Raw genomic sequence first — 20,779 nt, 5'->3', positions numbered from 1 at the left:
TTCTGCTGCATTTCATTCTGCTTTGTTTTATTCAGGGGCACATTTTTAGTGTCTTTACCTCCAAAACATAGTTTTAGCATTGAGCGTCCTCCTTGTTGATTCCTTGGCTAGGTTATCTTTTCCACCAATTACAATACAGCAAGACCTTGGGAATCCTTCATGGATATGTTCTTGTCTATATGGCTACACAGTGTGACATAATATGTTCACTGCATACACAAGCACATCCCTAAGCTTGCAGTTTTTTAGGTTAGGATCATTCCTGCCATCAGTTAATTTCTTCATTCACATGTCTAAACATCAGCACACATAGCGCCAATTGACTGTCAGACTAGCAAAGACCCTTATTGGCATTGATTTTTTTTTTTTTTTGTAAGGAACATACCATGGATACCTGCTGCTAAACGTCAATTGTTCAGTTTTGCTACTCAGGAGCATGATTGGGAGAAACTTTCGGCCTTTTTTCAAATACGAATGGTGGAGTCTGTCAACATTTCCTTACAAAGGAATTGGTAAAATGATCCTGTGCACACAGTTCTAGGCATAAGATAATGTATCACCACAAGAACAGGCACTCATCAGACAGGTTGAGACTTCATCCTCCATCTTCAGATGTCATTTCCCTGAACTCATTCTCAGTGGGGAATTAAGCCCACACCCATCCTCTGACAAAGCAGAGGAGCAGGAAACTGGAAGAGGCTCACCCTTGGCTTCAACCCAGTAGGGAGGAAGAGTCTGAGAGTTCTTGGCACTGCTGTGCTTCTGATGGTCATTTTCAATGCTAATGGAGTTTGCTGTTTATCCATGCTGTGCAAACGTAGACTAGGCATATATAGGTATGTAAGTCTGGAAGTGTGTGGGAGTCATCCCCCATGAGAAAGTGCAAAAAAAGAACTTCAGTGTTCACGGAAAGTGTCTTTCAGATAGTTGTTTCAGTGTAGTCAAACTCACTGGAAGTTGTGTAACTCTATCGACATGAATCTGACATGAAGTAATGGTGGTGTAGTCTTCCAAGTTGTAAGTCATGTGACCAGCATTGTAAGTCTTTATACTGTGCAGTCCTTCAGAAAGTATGCTGTGTGCGTTTGGAAAGCTAGACAGAATAGGTCCAGGAACCAGACTGTTGCACTTTGCCCACATGTCAGGCATGCTAATTGTAAGTTTGTCCCTTTCTGCTTTTACATTTTTTTTTATTTTAGAATGTTCTGTAGTACAGGCAAAGCACTTCCTTAGAGTTTTCTAGAGTGGCTAGCCCTTGCCATGAAGCAAGATGTGAGGAGAAAATGCACAAACTCTTTTGGACTAATCAGATGAAGTGACTTATACAAGTACCAGTAATGCAGAGGGATAAAGACCTGACTGGATCAGCATCCTGAGTTGGAATAGTGTCTGGGGTGCCTAATTAATGACACAGTCGGGGAGGATGGGTGGGCTCATCCTTAGGGGTAAGGTAGGGCAGGACCTTCCAAACACACTGCCAATATTCTTCAGAGAAGGAGTTGTGCTGTAGAGGGCCAGCCTGTGGATGGACATTAGGCTCACCAAGCAACTGTTAGGTGGTAGCCTTTGTAGCATATGCGTGAGAACTAGCACTTCCAAAAGGAGGGCATTGTGGGCCACCACATTGGCACGGTTTGCTCATCCTTCTGTCGAGGGAGTGGGGTTAGGCCATTCAGATGTTCTCATGGCTGGAATGCCAGCAAGAATTTGTTTATCTGAGGTAACAGAGTTTTGAAATTATTTGTTCAGGGTAAATAGTAACAAATTTTCTACATGCTGTAATGCAGGATCTCTCAGGAGCTCCTCAAAATTGCCTTTCATTAGCCTGGCATCAGTTTCCAGGTTGCTTGCATGAAGAACCAGCAGAACCTGTGCCACATCTCTGGTTCAGAAAATAATGCTCAGTGACTAGAACATTGAAAATGTTTGTCTTCACATCTCAGTCTGCTCTTCTGTAAAGTTCCTCACAAGTGAATAATCAAAATTTCCACTCATGTGCATTTCATTTAGATGAAGGGCTATTTGCACAATGCTTGGTTCTGTTGTTGGCCCTTATTGGGCCGAAAGGCACTCACATTTTTATTTACCTGGATGATTCCTGCTAATGTTAGATTCCCCACGGAGCACTTTCTCCTAATATGGGATCTTGTTTTAGGTATTACTGTGAAGAAAAATATTTGATTCTTTCACACACTGTATTGTTCCTTAAATTATTGTTACAGACATTCACCATCACAGAGTTTTGTCACAGGAATTAAAAAAAAATGTAGGAGGTCCCTAAATTCTTTTTAGTCTTAACAAGGCGACAACAGGAAGGGTTTGTCTTCTCAAGCTTAAGGGATACATGTCCTCCTACAGTTAGCACAGCAACAAATACCAGGTTGTACATGAAGGGAAGTTCCACACGGAATCAGTCTTTAGGAATTCCACTACACCCTGCAGCAACAACAGTCTAGTACAAGTCAGGCAATAGGAAAACCGGTAACAAAATACATTGCCATCTAAGATTATTGTAGCAAATAACTCAGAATTTATTTGGGAGCTCACCTTGCATCACTGTTAAGTCTGTGATCAGCGAGATTCCTCTATCTCTCTACTCCCGGCATGTACAGTATGGCTAGCATTAGAAATTATTCAGAGTTCTAGGCAACAGGTCTGTTGTTTGTACAGACAGACGTTGCAGCTTTGTAGCAAACAAGGGATAATTAGTCTCCACAGCTGTGCCGTTTCACTGTAGATATTTGAATGCACTTTAAACTACCTTTACAAGCTGTCCACCTTTTAGGTCATTTAAATGCAATAATAGTTTTCTGGAGAATTTTAGCACAGCATGAATGAATATTACAAAAGGGAGTGTTTGGATGTATAATATGGAGTTGATTTTTCCAGAATATATAGATATGTTTTGCCACACGTCAGAATGTTTAAATCCTAATGAAAATTAGTTGTATTTTCTTTCCAGTGTTTCCCCAACTCACTTGATTTTAAAAAGTAAATTGGGAGGGTGGCCTAATGGTTAAGGTGTTTGCCTTACAAACACAAGGTGCAGGGTTTGTGTCTCACAAGGGATAATTGGCTAGGCTTAAAATGGCTCGCAAGGGCAGTTAGCCTAGTACTAACCTATGAACTATGAACTATCAAACTAAATGCTGCCCACATTTTATCACTTGCTTCAGACAAGCAGACACTGCTCAGCATGTCTCTGTTACTTCATGTGATATCAGAACCATTCTAGAGATTTCTACTGAAATAAGGCTTGTTAGATCAGCAATTGGATAACATATTGCACCCAGCTGTCTGTCTTAGACTGAGAGAAAGTGAGAGATTGCACTGTTTGTGGCATGTCATCCTTACCCTGCATAGTCAGGAATAAGAGACTGAAAGACACTGTTCACTAAAAATCTGATGCTCCCTGTGGATAAAGAGGAAGAATGCTACCCAGATTTAGTGTCCTTCCCATTGTAATAGAATACCTGTAAATCTCTGCCAAGTCATATTTATATTGTTCTTCCATCACAACAGTCTTATCAGTATGTTTACCTTTATTTCGGCTCATTACAGGCAGTTATTGATTAATGGCCTACATAGATTTTATATGTTCGTGCGGTTTCCAAAATGGATTTTTTCCTTTTTTTTTTTAATTTCACCAAATGGTTTGGATTTTTAACCAAGACAGAAATGGGCTCCATTCCTGAGTCAGTTCATGATTGGAGTTGAACATATTAGTATTGCTTGTAAAGGTAGTTTAAAGTACATTCTAATATCTACAGTGAAACTGCAGTGTACCCACAGTTGCTGTCTCCTGTAGTTCATTTGAGGTTTCATGTACTGGTCACATATTTGTTTGCTTGAAAATTATTTTTTATTAGCCCTGTTGGTCCTACTAGTATTGAAACTTTCTGTGCGTCTTTTTACCACATTGGTCTAGTTTCTGCTTGCAAATCATGGTATTTTATCACAATGTCATTCACTTCATAGAACATTGTAATTGAATGAACGAAGACGAACATTGTAATTGCTAGATGCAACTATTTCAGTGATTAATGATACTTTTGTCTTTTTTTCGTGGAATGGTATGTGTAGTTTTCTTACTTTTGCTTTCTTCACTTTTGGTATTGGACAATCCCATTTCGTCACAACATAGTAGTTTTCAGTGATGCATTGTGGTTCATGTTTCCAATAGTTCTCAGCTACTTGTATATCGTAGTGTTTATACAATCCCCCATGCAACAGTCTTGCTGTGTTATTTTGCTTTTCGGTGTACAGACTTTCAGCCATGAGTATATCGCAACCAGCAATAAGATGTGTAACTTTTTCCTGTTCTGCATTACAGAATATGCATTTGTCTGCATCTCTTTTTCTGTAGACTTCGAAAATCAACATGTACGTAACCCGCTCTCTGGAGCTGCCATTTCATCTTTTGGTTTAAATTCACCTCTCCTTAACCATTCATGCACTAAGTTTTTATCAATATGTGGTTGTTCCAGGAATTGTCTAAATTTGCAAGTATAATTGTGAACTTTGCAATTTTCTGTCCTCTTTCTTCCAGCTCGGTTATTTAGATTTTCTTGTTTTTGGCACTTTCTGTTGCCTGATTCTCATCTACTCCTGGTTTGATTTCCATTTCTGCCCCTTTCGAAAATTCTTCTACTGTACTAAGCAAAGATGTCACCCTAGATTTTTTTTTTTTTTAAATATTTTGTGGTTTAGACCCTTCACTATGTTTGGATCTGTTTATGTCAACATGTGTATGCAGTCCCGTGATTGCAGACCTTTACAATAGATTCATCACCCAAAGACTCCTATGCTGTGGAATAAAATCCCGGTATATGTGAGGCAGAGCACCTCGCTGGCCTTGTTCAAGAGAAATCTTGACCAATGGATGGGAGATCGCAGATATACCCCAGGGATTACCTCAGTGTCACTGCTCAACAGAGGCACAGCAAAATAATGGGTATAGTTCCTCTAAAAGGGGTGGCGTAAGCCACAAAACTATGGGCTAGGCTTGTAAATGCCCTCGGGCAGATAGCCTAGTATGAACCTATGAACCTATAGTCAGTTTTGAAGAGGCCCATACTTCATTTCGAGGGATATGTAATCTTACCATGCACTGCTTTGTCAATGTCATTTGGTAAACATGAAGTGTTTTTCTTGTTTTCTTGTCCAGCTAATGCAGTACTTTCTGGGGCCATTCAGTCACACCAAATCTGTAAGTTAGAACAGGAAGATCAAGTTGATTTGTAGTTTGAACTTTATTCCTAGATGTCAGGTCAGTTTTCAACATTAGCTTTAATTGTCTGCTGTATTCCTTACTGAGCCCTGTTCTCATTTGTTTGAGCTTTATTGCCAGCTCTTCACCTGTTTCCAAATGTTTACGCACACCTTCCTGTTCAAGGTCCTTTTATAATATATTCCTGTCCCAGGTTGATATTTTCTTGGTGCTGCAGCTTTATTTATATAAATGCTGCGGCTGCACATTTATTAAGACCATATGTCATTCTTGTATCATCTGAGAAAGTTTTAACCAGTTGTAGTTGTGCATTCAGGAACTTTTCTGAGTTGTGCAGTTTTAAATCATCCCCCTAAAGTAGAATAAATGTCTTTGAACAAAGTTGGCTTCTTGAAGCCTAGTCTATTATGTAAACAACTTAATGGATTAAGGGCATGACAGTACTGCGGCGCTGACAGACTCACACAAGAATACCCACCTTTGGATTTTTATCCCTGGAATAATAATTTGCCCTTTATTGTGACTCATTTGAATACTGGTTTGGCACTGTAAGTCTCAGCTATGTAACTGATCAATGTATGGTGAATTTTATGCATGCTGTCCGGTTCTTCTCCTTTTTGTAGATCTCTATATCCCTACTTTAACAATAAACAATCCTTTGCTCCATATCGTTTTCTATTGTTACCTTTTTGAACTATTGCTATAATTTGATTTTTTTTCTAAGTGACTATTCACCGCATCATTTCCAAAAGTTTAATTTGTTTATTATCAGAAGGCAAGATTTGGTGTATAGTTCTTAAAATGGTTTGCTCTTCAAGAGTTTATTTTTTTGGCTTTTCCCAGTTAGGGGTCGCCACAGCGGAACTCCGGTCCGTTAATTATTGGCAGTAGATTTTCATGAATGCCGAGGTACCAGCTTGACGTTCAACCTTCAGCGAAGGCACGCCCATTTACACATGTCTTTTGAATGCCCACCCAACCGTGGGGAGGACATGCAGACTCCACAGAGAAGGCACTCCCTGCACTCCAGCTAAGAATTGAACGAGAGAACCTCTTTCTGTGAGGCAACAACGCTACCGCTGCACCACCGCGGATGTCTATTTGTTTATTTTTTACTATTATTAAGCAAGTTTGTATCTTTTTGCTCCTGGTTAAATCTTCATGCAACTATATTAATACCTTTAGCCAGAAGTTGGTTACTGCATCTGGACCTGAGGTTTTCCATTAAGGAGCCTTTCTTATTTTTACTGTAACTTTATCCCTTTTAATGTTCTCTATATCAGTTTTTTTACTGCGTCTTTTACTCTTCTTTTCATTTGGTATCTTTGTCGTGCTCAAGAAGATCTTTATAAATACATCTGATGGTATCCATTTAATTATTCATCACATCTGGGTTTTGGATCTGATGTCGGATCTGATCCAGCACTTTACAGAGCAGATTCAAGGGTTGAGCTCCTCCCACTCCCATACTCCCCTTCTACCACCTAATCCACAGATCACGTTTGCCACATTTAGCTACAGACGTGATTCTTGGCTCACAGTGTGGGTTAAGCCATTCCTTGGATTTTTTTTTTTTTTACAGTGATTCTCCAGGGCTCGGATCCAACACATTCGTCAGATCCTGAGCTAGTTGTTCTGGGCTCCACAGTCAGATCCCCTGGGAATCCAAAGTCTTTGGTTCCTAGACGCAAGAGTTGTTCCCCAAATTGGTAATGCCACAGAGTGGTGGGATTCCAGCAGGCTTCCCCTTCCAAGTCTACTCATTTTTTCAGCCTCGTCCAGATCCGCCAGAAGCATCCTGCCTTCAGACATGGACAGGATGATGAGGAGTTTTCTTAGGGCCCATATAGAGATGGATCTTTTGGTGTCCTCAGCTCTTCAGTTGGCTTCTCCTCTTCCAATTCCTGTGGTTTTGGAATCACGGGTCCCGGTTTTCCCAAGGGAGGTGTTCGGGGATCTGGGAGTGTCTATTTTCCCTGTTCCTCCAGGGTCCATGACTAGTTCAGTTCCTGTGGCATCAGACCAGAGCAGGTCTCATCCCCAAGAGGTCTGCAGTTGGTCCCTGGTGAGCGGTTCTGGTCCAGGCTTTTCAGATTGGTTCCTTTCCTTGGGGTCATCGGCCTTCAGTAGCTCAAGTCTGGTACTGTCCAAAAGGCCCAGGACTGGGGCAGGCTCCGCTTCCCCCTTCCCTTGTTGTTTCGGCTATGGGGGCAGGGATGGAGTTTCCTTGAGTCCTTCAGCTTTTCAGGTGGTAGAGTGGACCTTCTCCAAGTTGGGAGCAGCGTCCTCCCCCTGCCAGGAATGTCCCAATCCATTGCTGTCATGTTTCCTGAACCCATTCATCCTGTTCAGGGCCAGCCCTCCTGAGATAGCCTTCAGGCGCCAAGAACCACTGGGGTTCTCCTCCCTTCTGAGCCCCTTACAGAAGAGCCTCCTAGGAAGAGACTGTATAAGAGGAGGTACTTAGACTCTCCTATGGAGTCCTTTACAGAGGACACAGATTTTGAAGAAGGGGATGGGTCCCCCAGATCTCTGCTGGATGACATCTCCTTTGGGGATATTTTGGAGCTGTTGAAGCAGAAAAGCAGTTGGTCTCCCCACCCCCCATCTTCAAAGGAATCTGTGTTCCTGAAGGCATTCAGGATGGGCCATCTACTTCCTGCGTCCCCCCCCCCCCCATGGATGAGCTTATTGATCATATTGCACACAGGGCAGGGAAGAAATCTGACACTGTGGAACTGGTTCCGAAAAAAGCAGATACGTTTTTTTAGCCCCCCCCAACAGGGCGCACTGGAGCAAGAGAGTGCCAGTCTGTGCTATCATGGTTGCTGCAGCCACAAAAAAGGAACTGGCGGAATAGAGCTCCAATGTCCAGCTTCTGAACCGTGAGTCATGGGAGATTGACAAGACATGGAAGGGCATTTATGCTTCAGCCACTTTTGGCCTTAGAGTCCTGAATTATTTGTCGCATTTCACCCACCTCCAAAGAGATCTGGTCTCAGAGCTCACCAAGTCTCTTTCAGAGCTGATGCTGGTGGAGGACCTCAAGAAGGTGTCTTCCAAGCTCACCACTCATTCTTCCATTGCCTATTCCCCGATGTTAATTTCCAGTGCAGCGGAGGGTACCTCTCGAGCTGCTGGTGTAGGCATTGCCATCAGGTGTCATGCCTGGATGCGGTTATGCAGGTTCATGGAACCTTTCAAAGCATCATTTACTAATGCCCCTTTTGATGGTTCCTCATTATTTGGACCAGCTGTGAAAGAAACCTTATCTCACAGGGAGCAGGAGGGCAAGACTCTGTCCGCAGTCAGTATCAAATTTTCTACTCCCCAAAGGTCCTTTTTTAAAAGCCAACAGGGAAGTAAGAAACACTGGTTCTATAAGTTGCAGGGTTCCTTCCAGGATGCTCCAGAGGATTCCCCTTCCAGAGGCAGAGGAAAGGGGATTTAATGGTAGATGCTGCTGTAGTGGCAGAGGGGTTCTGGAAATTCAGGGCTCCAGGAAACCCTTCTTTCAGAAGCACTTTCAGCACCCCTGAGGCATTGCCTGGCTGTCCTACCATGGAGGCAGTCATTGCACAAAGTGCTTGGATGCCCATGACGATCATAGGGGGCTAAAGATTATATCCAGGTGTTACATTCCTTTTTCCCAGTCACCCCCTTTTACCAACAAGGTTCTCCCCGACATGCCATCTGGTCAGAGAGAAACTGGCCCAACTAGGAGCTCTGGCACTTCCAGAAAAAAAGAGCTGTCCAGGAGGTCCCCAGAGGTCAAAGATGATCCGGAACTTATTCACACTTCTTTTTCATGCCAAAAAAGACAGGGAGCCTACATCCAGTTTTGGATCTCAGCAAGCTGAATTTATCAGTCAAGAAATCGAAATTCTGGATGGTCATTCAGTCCATTCTGTCCCTATTACAGAAGGACAAATGGATGTGCTCCATAGACTTCCAGGATGCCTACTTATCATATCAAGATTGACAAGTGCTCCAGGAGGCACCTGCATTTGCAGATCAGAGCCGATCATTTTAAGTTCAGAGCCTTGCCATTTGGACTCACCACAGCCCCCAAGGTTTTCATCTATGCTTAGCAGTCGTAGGGGTTCACCTGAGGCTTCAGGGATTTCAGGTCTTTCCATACCTGGCCGATTTGCTCCTCACAGCTCCCATGAGGCATCAGTTGTTTTTTGTCACTCAGTACCTCTTGCACACTTTCGAAAAGCTAGGGATTACTGTCATCTTAGCGAAGTCAAAGCTGTCTCCAGCTCATGCCCTAGAGTTCATTGGGACTCATCTCAATACAGTCACAGACGTTGCAGCATTGCCTCCCCACAGAGCTGACTTGATCAGGCAGCAGATCAGGGCCAGCTTTGAGGTTCCATCACTGCAGGCACACCCAATTCTGAGAGCACTGGAGTCCATGTCGGTGGCTATTCTCCTCGTCCCTCTAGCAAAATCCCACATCTGGGTGCTCCAGTGGGATGCTGGTGGTGCAGTGGTGTATTCTGTCTCATCCACTGTCCATGCCTATTCCTTTGATTCCCGTCTGCAGAATGCACGTGCAGTGATGGCTTCATTTGGAGGATCTCCTTCGGGGCCTGCCATTTTCTCTTACCTCGCCCATGGCCACAGTGACCATGGACGCTTCCTTGTTAAGGTGGGGGGGGGGTCATTTTCAGGGCAGGACCTTCCAAGGCATGTGGTCCCCCTTGGAGACCAAATTGCACATAAATGTCCTAGAGATGAGGGCAGTCCTCCTCTCTTTGCAAGCCTTTCAGAATTGCCTTCCTCTGGGAACTGTAACAATTCATACAGACAACATGTTGGTGGTCTGGTATATAAAAAACAAAGGGGAACGCGATCATACCCATTGTGCAGAGAGGTCATGAGAGTGTGGGAGTTGGTGATCTCTTCCAGTCGCTTTCTCTTGCAATGCATATTCCCAGGGAGTCCACCGTCTTGGCAAACAAACTTAGCAGATCTATCCTGAGTCCGCACGAATGGTCCCTCAGTCAGTCAGTGACATCTCAGATTTTTGCCTGTTAGGGCCAGCCTTGCTGGAATCTTTTTGCTTCTCCATTGAACAACAGATCAGCAGGTACTTTGCCCTGATTCCCCCAGGGGGCAGTTCCCAAGGGATGTTATTTTTGACGATTGTCCCCCGGGTCTCCTCTGTGCTTACCCTCCCCTTCTATTGATCCCCAAAATACTTCAGAAAGCCTTCAGACTGAGGAGTTCCATGATCCTTATTGCTTCCTTCTGGCCTCATCAGGTGTGGTTGCCCTTCCTCAGGTCTCCTCTCTGGATACTGGATCCCATTCTGAATCTCATTTCTCACCCATCAGAACAACTGCCCAGTTTTCGGTCACTTTGCCTGACCCACGTGGCTTCTCCACTTCCTGTCATAGTAAAGCAGTCCAGGCTGGCTTCTCCCATCAGGAAAATTATTCTAGCCTCACAGAAACCTTCTACTCGAAAGGTCTACTACAGTAAGTGGAAGCATTTTTCTTTTTGGACAGTGGAATGAAATTTGGACCCTTTTTTCAGCTCTCATATCAAATATCCTTCTGTTCTTAACCTCCCTGTTTCAGGAGGGGGCCAGATTTTCGACCATCAAACTGCAGTTGGTGGCCATTTCTAATTTTCATACCAGTGCTCGACCTCCATTTTTCTTGAGGTTGTGTAAGGCCGTAATGAAGGGCATCTTTCTTTTTAACCTTTAATCAAAAATCCTGCCCCTCCTGACATTGATGCTACAATCACTCACACAAAGTCCTTTTGAACCTGCCCATTCTTGTGAACTCAAATATCTTTCTTGGAAGACTGTCTTTCTGATAGCCATTATTTCAGCCAAGAAGGTTTCTGAATTGCAGTCCTTATCTTCGCTACCTTATATTGTTTTCCATAAGGACAGGGTAACTTTGCACGATAACCCCTCCTTTATGCATACAGTAGCCACTGAAAGAAACCTCAACCAAGATATCCAGTTAACTGTCTTCTTTCCTAATCACTCTAATAAGGGGGAATATCTCCTCCATACCTTGGACATGTATTGACAGCTGAGATTTTATTTTGATCGGACTAAGCCCTTCAGGAAATCTGAGCAGTTATTCATGGCTTTTTCCTTCAACAGACATGGCCAAGTGGTTTCTAAATTAATGATTTCTAAATGGATCTCTAGTTGTATTTCTGTGGTTTATTCTATGAGGAAGATGGAGCGCATTCTCTTTAGGTCAATGGCTGCTTATTTGGCCTTTGCTGCCAGGATGTCCTTAGATGAGATTTGTGCCACTTGGTTCACTCCTCACACACTTGTTGCTCATTACAAACTGGATATGATCTCAAGAGGCAGGGCGTCTTTTGGTTCCACAGTGCTCGGGCACATCCTTCTTTAGGGCCACCCAGGGTTCTTTGTAGCTGGGGGATTCTAACCCAGACATAATGAATAATGAAATGGATAACATCAGAGCAATAGTTATGTACTTACCATAGCTTGGTATCTGTGTTATCCTATTTCATTATTTATCACTTCCAGTCTCCTTTCCCCCTTCCTTTTTCTGGTGGTTCTGGATAGGCTGAGGTTTTCAGGCCCTTGAGCTACCACCTTTGGCAGTTTTGATGTTATTGTTCTCTATGTCTAGTTGAATTGTCAGATGCCCTAGTATTTTAATTCCTTGATCAGCTCAATCTAAGGATTAGATGGTAGAAGGGGATTATGGGAGTGGGATGGGCTCAAGTTTTGACTCTGCTCTGTAAAGTGCCGGATCGGATGCAAAACCCAGATGTGATGAATAATGAAATAGGATAACACAGATACCAAGTTATGGTAAGTACATAACTATTGTTCTCCAAAATGTACTGATTTTTTTTTTCTTTTTGGATGGTTGTGTTGTTACTTTTACTTTGTTTTCCAGTTCTCTGTAAAACCCTTTTCAGTCTTTAATGCATTGCTTGTTTTGTACTTTTCCTTTATATTTCTTTCTATGCACTCTACTTTTTTGCTCCTTGTGCTGATATTTTAGTTTATTATTTGAGATATGTGATAAATCCTGATGTGTTTAGATGTTGTGTTTTGTATTTACCAAATCTATCTTAGAATTTTTGATGTTCTGTTCCCTTTTCTGTATTCTTCTACTAGTGATACTGTCTTTGTTGCTTTATCTAGTTTTCTCTTTGATGCTTCCATTGTGGCATTGCGCTTGTTCCCTTTCTCTCTTTTGTTATTCAGCAGTTTTGTATTAACACTTTATTATGTAACACATGAATCTCTCTTAATAGTCACAATTACTTTATCTATTTTACCAGTTTTCTAACATTCTGGGTTTTATTTGCTTTCTGTGTCTTACTATGCCTACCAGTTTCTGTTAAATCAAGCAGATCATCCCTTAGATAATTTTCTTTAGACTGACAGCATCTTTCTTGCTCTTCATTTCCAGTTCTGTCCCTTACTGTGTAATTCTAATTGGACATCCATGCAAGTCTCTTGTAGAAGGTTCCAGAATTTTACTGTGTGGCATATCCCCTGTAAAAGAGTCCTGTTCTCTGTTGCATCATCTGGGGATTCATTGATCATATTAGGGGGTCATATAACCCACCCAGCACTGGAGAATGGGAAGGACCAGTAAAATATCACCTATAAATTCTTTAGTTGCACCTGTTATCTAGGTTTGGGGACATGGTTGTTGAGTGCTAGAAGAACATTACTGAAGTAATATTGCCTGTATCAAATTCTCCACACAAAGCCCTTCACTTCTGAGTTAGTCTATCACTTCTGTTTGTATTTGTTGCTGAATTTTTGCCTCACTAACTGCTTTACATATGAATATATTCCTCATTTGTTTTCCTTTTCTTTCCTTTGTAAAATTTACTATATCTTGATATCTTTGGCTTCATATATTTTCAAATGTCTATGGAACTACAGTGATCAGATTTGTTAGTACAGCTTTCTTTTCTAACAAATGTTACACAATATCAGATCTCTTTTTCTTTCCCAGGTCCACACTTCTGTTTTTTATGCATTCCAATAGCCATGTGTGTTTGTTGTTTTGTTGTAGCACTTCATTGATTGCACATTTTTCCAGACAATTTAATGTTTCGTTGTCTAAATATTGTTTTGGTCTGATTTATTCTATTAAAGAACTTAAATATTTATTTGTAGCTTTTCAGTTTCTCTGATGTAATTATTTTCCTTTCCTCTTATCTCTTCCTTGCTTTTGATAAATCTCTATTTAAAAATGCTGGATTTGTGCATAAGAGAAGTAATATATAATCTTTCTTATCTTCAGCAGTCCCCTTTAGCAATACATCATCTTTTTCTTATTTTGAGCAATCCTCTCTATTTTCTTTATGCCTCTTGCTTGGTCTGTTTTTATGTGGAATGTTTGCTCTTTCTACTGCAGGGGACCACCCTCAGTATTGCCTAGTCCTGCATTAGGCATGTTTTTGTATTCTGAGGATTCTGCTCTGCCTTTTCACTAAGTCCTGGCACTAGTACATACACCGGGAGTGGGCACTTTACTTGGGACCTTTTCACCCAGTCTTCTTTTTTGTCTTTTTTCTCAACTTTCTTAATGGCATATAAAATACAGTCTGTATATATCAACATCGCCTTGGTGATATTTTTAAAAACGGGGTTCACCACTTGAAAGTATCAACCAAGACCGTTCTCCTTCTGTTGCTGATCCCCTCTCTCTCTTTTCAGACCCCCATAGTTTTTCCCATGTGATGATCAAAAAATATCTTAAAGGAGGTTTGAAAGCTGAAGTTTTATTAGTCCAGCAATGTTTTTCTAGCACTCGACAACCCTATACCCAACCTAGTTTACAACTGTAACTAAATAATTTGTAGGTGATATTTCATTGGCCTTGCCATTCCAGTGCTGGTTGGACAGGTGATGTTGACCCCCTATTTGGACAGTTGCCCTAGCAAGATTTCCATATGCATTAATAAGATGCAGCCTTGGGAGCTCAGACTGCCTGCACACAATGTATGCAGCCACTCACATCACTTGTAAGCTTTAGACAGTTAAGCCCTTCTTGCAGAGAGTAGCAGTTCTGCATCTTCAGGATAAGGTTAATTATTCCAGGTAAAGTAGCAGTTGACTTCATTAGTAGTAGCTGAGAACAGTTTTCAGTGTCTATTTTATAGTAATTTTGCCTGACAGGACATCATTTTAGTCAGTTTATTGCTAGAACAGAAGGGAGCTCTGCACTTGTTAAATGTTTATTTTGAAAACTTGCCACCCTGAGAAAATTTGCCCCAGGACTGCCCTCTGTACTACTAATGGACAGAGGCAGCTACTAAAATGCTTTATTACATGCATGGGTGGCCTTGAATTGTCTATAGCATGATCCCAGTTATTCTCATTAGGGGTAATCTATAATTATTGACCATGGAATGAGTAAGGTCAGTCTATACCAAAATGGGATTGGTTATTTCAACACGAAAAGGGAAATTGGCTAGGATTAAAATGGCACGCAGTGGTATCTAGCCTAGTATTTACCTGCGAACCTATAAACCTTCAGGTTAATTTGTCTAAATTATATTAGTTTTCTCATCATGGCCTCATGTCCTGGTAGGCTTTGATTCTTTACTTGAATCATGAACATGGCAGCACAGTGACCACAATAAGCATCTACCTTGTGCCTAGTGTGCTGAACAGACTGTCTGTAAATCCAGAGGCTTATGGGGTTTGTTCAGAAAAGCTTAGTTTTTCTGTAGTATTTTATTTTAAATGCAGCTGTCATTCTTAGGTTCTTCTAATGTCAGGTAGTTCATAAGAGTGTAGCCTGCTCCTTTTGTGACTAACTAGGGTAAGACTTAATACAACAATGTGAAATTAAAAGGTGAGTTGTATCTTACAGGGGGAAACTGCTGTATATACTACCAGCTTCTGCATAATCTAGCAGAATTGAATGGTGTGACTTGTACTGTATTCTGAAAACCAGACATTTGTAATTTTTTTTTTTTTTTTTTTTTTTTTGGCCTAACACTCCCAGTAGTAAAACTGATGTGTCTCAGTTGCAGTTATCTAACTACTATGAGAAGTCACTCGTTCAATCAACTTTGAATGTGTTCACACTAATTCATAAGCAAAGCTTCTCTCTCTTCGTATTTGAATTTTTGTAGTAAAAATATCTGTGTAGCAAAGATCATTGTACCATGGTAAACTAAATAGCTGCTCAGTATTTGTATATTCCATCATCTTTTGGCTTGGTCTGTGCTGTAAAGGAACAGTCCGTCCAGTTAAATTTATTACCTGTCCAGAAGGGCTCTAAGGTGATATGCAGTTATTATTTCAAGTATTTCTTCACATTGGGATTCCTCATTTCCATAACTTACTGTGACACATGCTGTGTTCTCATTCTCATTGTCTTTGTCTAGAATATTTATATGGAGGTCTGAGTGTGGGGAGAATGTATACATAGACAGAGTGAAGTTTGATCTAAGTTCACGCAAGAGTTGAACAGTAAACTTTTTGGGACAGAGGGAAATCATCATGTTGATTTCTTACAGTCAGTGTGAGAATAAGAGAGATTCAGTGCTGAGGTAAGCATAATGGTGATAGAGCCAGGGCAAATAGTGTTCCTTAGTTTAAGCTGTGAATCTGAAATTGCCAGGATATCTGTATCACTCAGCATAATCCAGGCCTCTAGTTGGGCAGTCTTGTTTGAGAGACTAAGTCAAGATGTATGATTTTTAAGACCATTTAACAATCCTAACAAGAATGCCAATAGACAAGACAAGGTGATTTTAAATGTAGCTATGTATGTTGTATCTTTTTTTTGCATCACACTGAACACTGCAGAAGTTGGGCCACCAGCCCAGTAAGTAAAGAAATGAGACGGGGCAAGCAATATGGTAGCCTCTGCAATTCACATTATTACAGCACATTTTGTAGAATTACATAGAAGAACAACATGGCAGCCTGTAATTCTACCTTATAGCAGGTAAAGTTTGCCAGAAACGCAGTCACACACATGTGTGTGTGTGTGCGTGCCTGTGTGTGTGTGTGTGAGAGACTGAGATATGGATGGTGAGCTATGTTATAGAAGATGAAGTCACAGCAAAACAGTCTAGACATATTGCATATTTAATGTTCTGTAGGTGCTTTACAAAACATATTATATGTATGAAAGGCATGCAGTATGGGCAACTTGTGCATTTATAGTAAGCAGGGTGATTAAGCATGGGACTGTAAGCCATGGACCCCACACACACAGATGCACACTTCCTCATGCATGTGAGCACTAGCGTATGTCCCACTGGTTTATAGGTAGGTACTAGGCTCTCTGCCCGAAGGCATTTATAAGCCTAGCCAAAATGTGTTGGCTTTCGCCGCCTCAGATGCAGAACTGTGACACAAGCTATATACCATTGCACTGATGCAAAGATCCTGGGTTATGTAAGATTGGGCCATTCAGTTCATGAAACTGTGAAACCGCATGCAACTTATTTATTTGCATATACTGAATACCATTTGCACTTCTTTATGGGCTCATTTTCCATTACTGACATCACTACTGTGATTCAGATCTCCATTTTATCTTTCTTGTAGAAGGTTCAGCCATACTTATTTGCTTGGAGCAACTTAGGAGCTTCTTTCTCCATGAGTAAAATCAGCACCGCTGTTGCAGATCTTGGCTTCCTTTTCCTCTTACTGAGTGCACATCTGTTTATACAAGTGTGATTCCTTATGTTTGATCACCAGCTATACAGAGGATTATCTCTACAGTTCTGTAAACTTGTTTTGCTTCGTTGGAACTGTTTTTGTTTACATTTGTGCAGTTATAAATTTAACACAGGCATAGTGATGCACCTTCCTGTGTCCTGTTTTGGTGTCACATAGCCCTGTGGTATGCGGCAGCCACCACTTTACAGCACTATATCAGGTGACAGTCTTGGCATTCAGTGCAACTGTCTTTCATTTGGGATAGCAGTGTTACTCTTATAGATTGGCTTATTTGTGTATGTTCTCCACACCATGGTTTATCTTACTTTGCAATAACATTGCTTGCTGCTGCCATCTGGGCTGTGGTATTTTTTTCTGGTGTGCATTTTTTTCAGCATGTTTTGCAGTGCACTGGCCTCTGTGAATTACATACCATGGGTATGTGTGTCTACATTTTTATGGGAAGTATCTAAAGTAATATGGTGGATGATTTGTGCATTCCCAACAGTAGTGGCAGCGTGTAGAGTACTGTAAGGCAAGTAAACGGTATAGGCCCTTTTCCCCACTGTAGTGCCATCCTGGAGTTAGTATATATAGTTAGGGGGGAGGGGGGTTACAACCCCCACCTAGTTTGGTTTTATATCATCTGGTTTCTGTTAAGAGGGTAAGCAAGTAGGTTTTAAGCTCTGGAAAGTTAGTCATTGCTGTTGTAAGCATGCATGTCTATGGTTTAAAATTTAGTATTTTGAAATGCAGCATTGTATGCTTTCAGTGAAATGAGTTTCAGTCAAATGAGTTTTCAGTACTTTGAAAATTAGCTATTTTGGCCTCGGTCAAAATAAATTTTGCCAAATGAGTTTTCTGTCAAGTGAAGTAGACCCATAAAAAATATATAGTAATTGCTTTTTGTTTTGTTTTTTTATGCCATGAACAGCTTTATTACATGTGAAGTAATGGTCAGTAGTATAAAGAAAGCAACAGCCAACAGAGATTTGTGTCCTATTTCCTCATTCCATTCAGTCCGACAGTTGGAAACCTTGATGCTCCTCTGATCCAATCCATACATTCACTGGTGCCTTCTGCAGCCTTTTCCCATCTACCCTTGTGAACTTCCACTTCAGATCTCAGTTAATGCCACAGGAAAAGGATTGTGTTCCAGTCAAAGCGAAGTGCTCTTGGTTGCATTTCTATTTTTTGCCTTGTTAACCTTGTATATAGAATCCTTTTCTTTCTCCTACTTGTAATACTCTTCTTGATCGTATTTTAGTGGGTGTAGTGATTTGGGTTAGCGCCTCAGCTCCAAGTGCAAAGGCAAACAGTGGTGCGTAGTGCTTCTTTCTTTAGCGTATAGTTGTTTAAAAAAGTCTTCGGTATATCTATATTTTTACATTTGTGTCTCTCTTTTTTTTTTCTCTGCTATACTTTGGTTTTGTGTCTTGAGTAGTTGTCTAATCTTGTAACGATTGTTGCATTACAGGGGCTATGATATTAAGACATTTAAGAAATGTACTAAGTGTGGGCATAAAAATCCCACCTCTGGAAAGCCAGAAGATGTGTGCCCATCAGGAACATATCTGTGTTGAGTATGCCATTTGTAAGGGATTTGGATCCCATTCCTTATAAGAGCTAAATGTATTGTGAAAGAGCTCCTTCCAGTGGGTCAGGCTGAAAGGCTGAAAAGTAAAAGAGGTAAAGCATAAGAACAGGGAGGGAAGGAGAAGGGAGAATGACCGCAGATTGGTTCTTCTTTCCCCAAAACTCTGACAAGGAATTCAACAACTTCCTCTGTGCCAAAGTTTCAGATTTTGGATAAAGGCATAATCAGTGATAGAACTCCAGCTCAAACAGTCAGCACACACTCTTCTGAGTGAGAATTATATTTGCTTTCTTGTCTCTAGGCCTCCTTCCTCTTCTTTCTTGAAATCTGTTCATTCTGTTCAAAGTACTACAGACGATGATTGTGATTTATGATCAGGGCCTTTTAGAAGATGTGATAGATATGGGCATTATCCCATCCCCCTAGTACCAGAGTAGATCTGGTCACCCACCCCCTGCACACTTCTCCTAGCTGCTTCCTCAGTACCAGTTTGACTTTGTGTACCACACAGATCCTTTTGCTTTGGCACAGCCAACCATCTCAGCGTCAGTGCTGGCAGCTTCCCATCCAAGTCGCTCAATACCAGCCCCCTCAGTATCAAGCAAGTCTCAGACGCAATACCTGAACATCTGGTCCTACACACTGTTTACATGGGTTCTGTGTCCAAGCATTGAAAGTTCTCTTCCCCAAACTACTATTCATCGAGACCATGGGAGCGAAAATTTCATTCAGTGAATGCTAATTTCACCAAGTTCCACATTGTCGAATTGCCATAGTTGTCCAACATTACAGACGTTACAATACCTAGTGAATAAAAAAAATAAACAGATAAGGACACTCACTTGCACACACCACAAAAACTGCTTTTGTAGCAGGGCAAGCCCCATGCACCCCTCACACCCCCTGTTAATTATATATAGCAACTCTAAGATCGCACTATTGTGGTGAAAAGGCTACTCCCCTGATTCCTACTATAACGCAATCTCAGTCAGAATGGGGAAGCAGTTTATGTGGTATGTGCGGGTGAGTGTTCTTTTCTGTTGGAGTCAATCATATCAGATACTGACTTGGATGAAAGTGAGGATTTCTCTGATCCCATCTTGAAGATGTCACATTTCGCAAGGTCCTTGAACTGCTGAAACAGAAGGGATCTTGTCCATCAGACCCACCATTTCAGAATAAGGAAATATTCTTCAAGGTATACATCTCTGTCCCTTCTATCTCTTTGGTGGGCCCTCCTGCAAACTGCCTCATTAGACATGATCTCCTGAAGGGCATGGCTGGAACCAGACGCATCTGAAGCTATCTGTAGGGAGCCCAATAAGGTTATTTGTTCTCCAAAAGACTGGAAGTACTAGTCAAAAGGTCCTCTGGTGGGTTTCGTGATTGCTGCAGCGAGTTTCTATTACCTGATCGAACCGTTTAGGTTATCGAATACCTAAGCATTGATCTGGTAACAGTGAAAGCAAAAAAATGCGAATGGCCATTTTAATGCAGGGAAATAACTCCCTTGGCCATTATACAGATTTTGCCCCTTTCCTCACCGTAGAGCGATCTCAGAGTTGGAATATTTAGCTTGGGGGGGGGTGGGGGGCAAAGCCCCCCACTTCATTTTGGTTTAAATTTTTTTTTTTCTCCCAAGGGAATTCATTCCCTACATTAAATCGGCTGTTTGCTGTTTTAATTTTTTGATATTACCAGTTCAATGTTTAGGTATTTGCCGACCTAAACATTCAATCGGATAATGTAGACACGCTGCAGGTGCCTCCGACAGAGATGATGCAGATGAGTCCTTGGCTTTCCATCCCACTAACAAAACAGTTGAGAGCAATACACAAGATGGGAAAGTGTGTCTACACCTTGAGATTCTTTGACCTGAGGGTGCTAAACTATCTGACCTGACCACGTGAACAAGTTGCAAAGGGACTTGGCCAAGCAAACTATGAATGCTTTGGAACAACCCATGATCCAGCAGTTTACCAAGCAGCTGAGCGTGACTCATGAATACCATTTTTAGCACCACAAATTTCTTCATGTGTCTGTACCATAACAAAGCTGATGGAGCAGCTAGGGCAGCATGCACTAAGTTAACCGTGAGATGCCATGCCTGGCTTCAAGTATGGAATTTTGTGGACCACTTCAGAGAGTCCTTTATCAACGCCCCAGACCCATTTGATGGATCCTCCCTCTTTGGACCAATAGTAAAAGAGAAACTCATAGGGTGTGAGCAGGATGGGAGGACACTGTCTGGCATGGTGGTCCTATTTGGGAACCCTCAGTG

The 20,779-nt window shown here is 41.6% G+C and overlaps 1 protein-coding gene across 1 annotated transcript in view; it reads left to right on the top strand.

The window, feature by feature from the left end:
- The window catches only part of ATP6V1C1 (ATPase H+ transporting V1 subunit C1), a 1,077,102-nt gene that overhangs the window by 1,000,820 nt on the left and 55,503 nt on the right, over window positions 1–20,779 (top strand). The gene's annotated exons all lie outside the window — the stretch shown is intronic.

The sequence above is a fragment of the Protopterus annectens genome, chromosome 3.part0 (assembly GCF_019279795.1).
Source record: "Protopterus annectens isolate FY-2018-M chromosome 3.part0, PAN1.0, whole genome shotgun sequence".
Taxonomy (NCBI): domain Eukaryota; kingdom Metazoa; phylum Chordata; order Ceratodontiformes; family Protopteridae; genus Protopterus; species Protopterus annectens.
The sequence above is the reverse complement of the archived record's forward strand: the minus strand, read 5'-3'. Positions and strand labels throughout refer to the sequence as shown.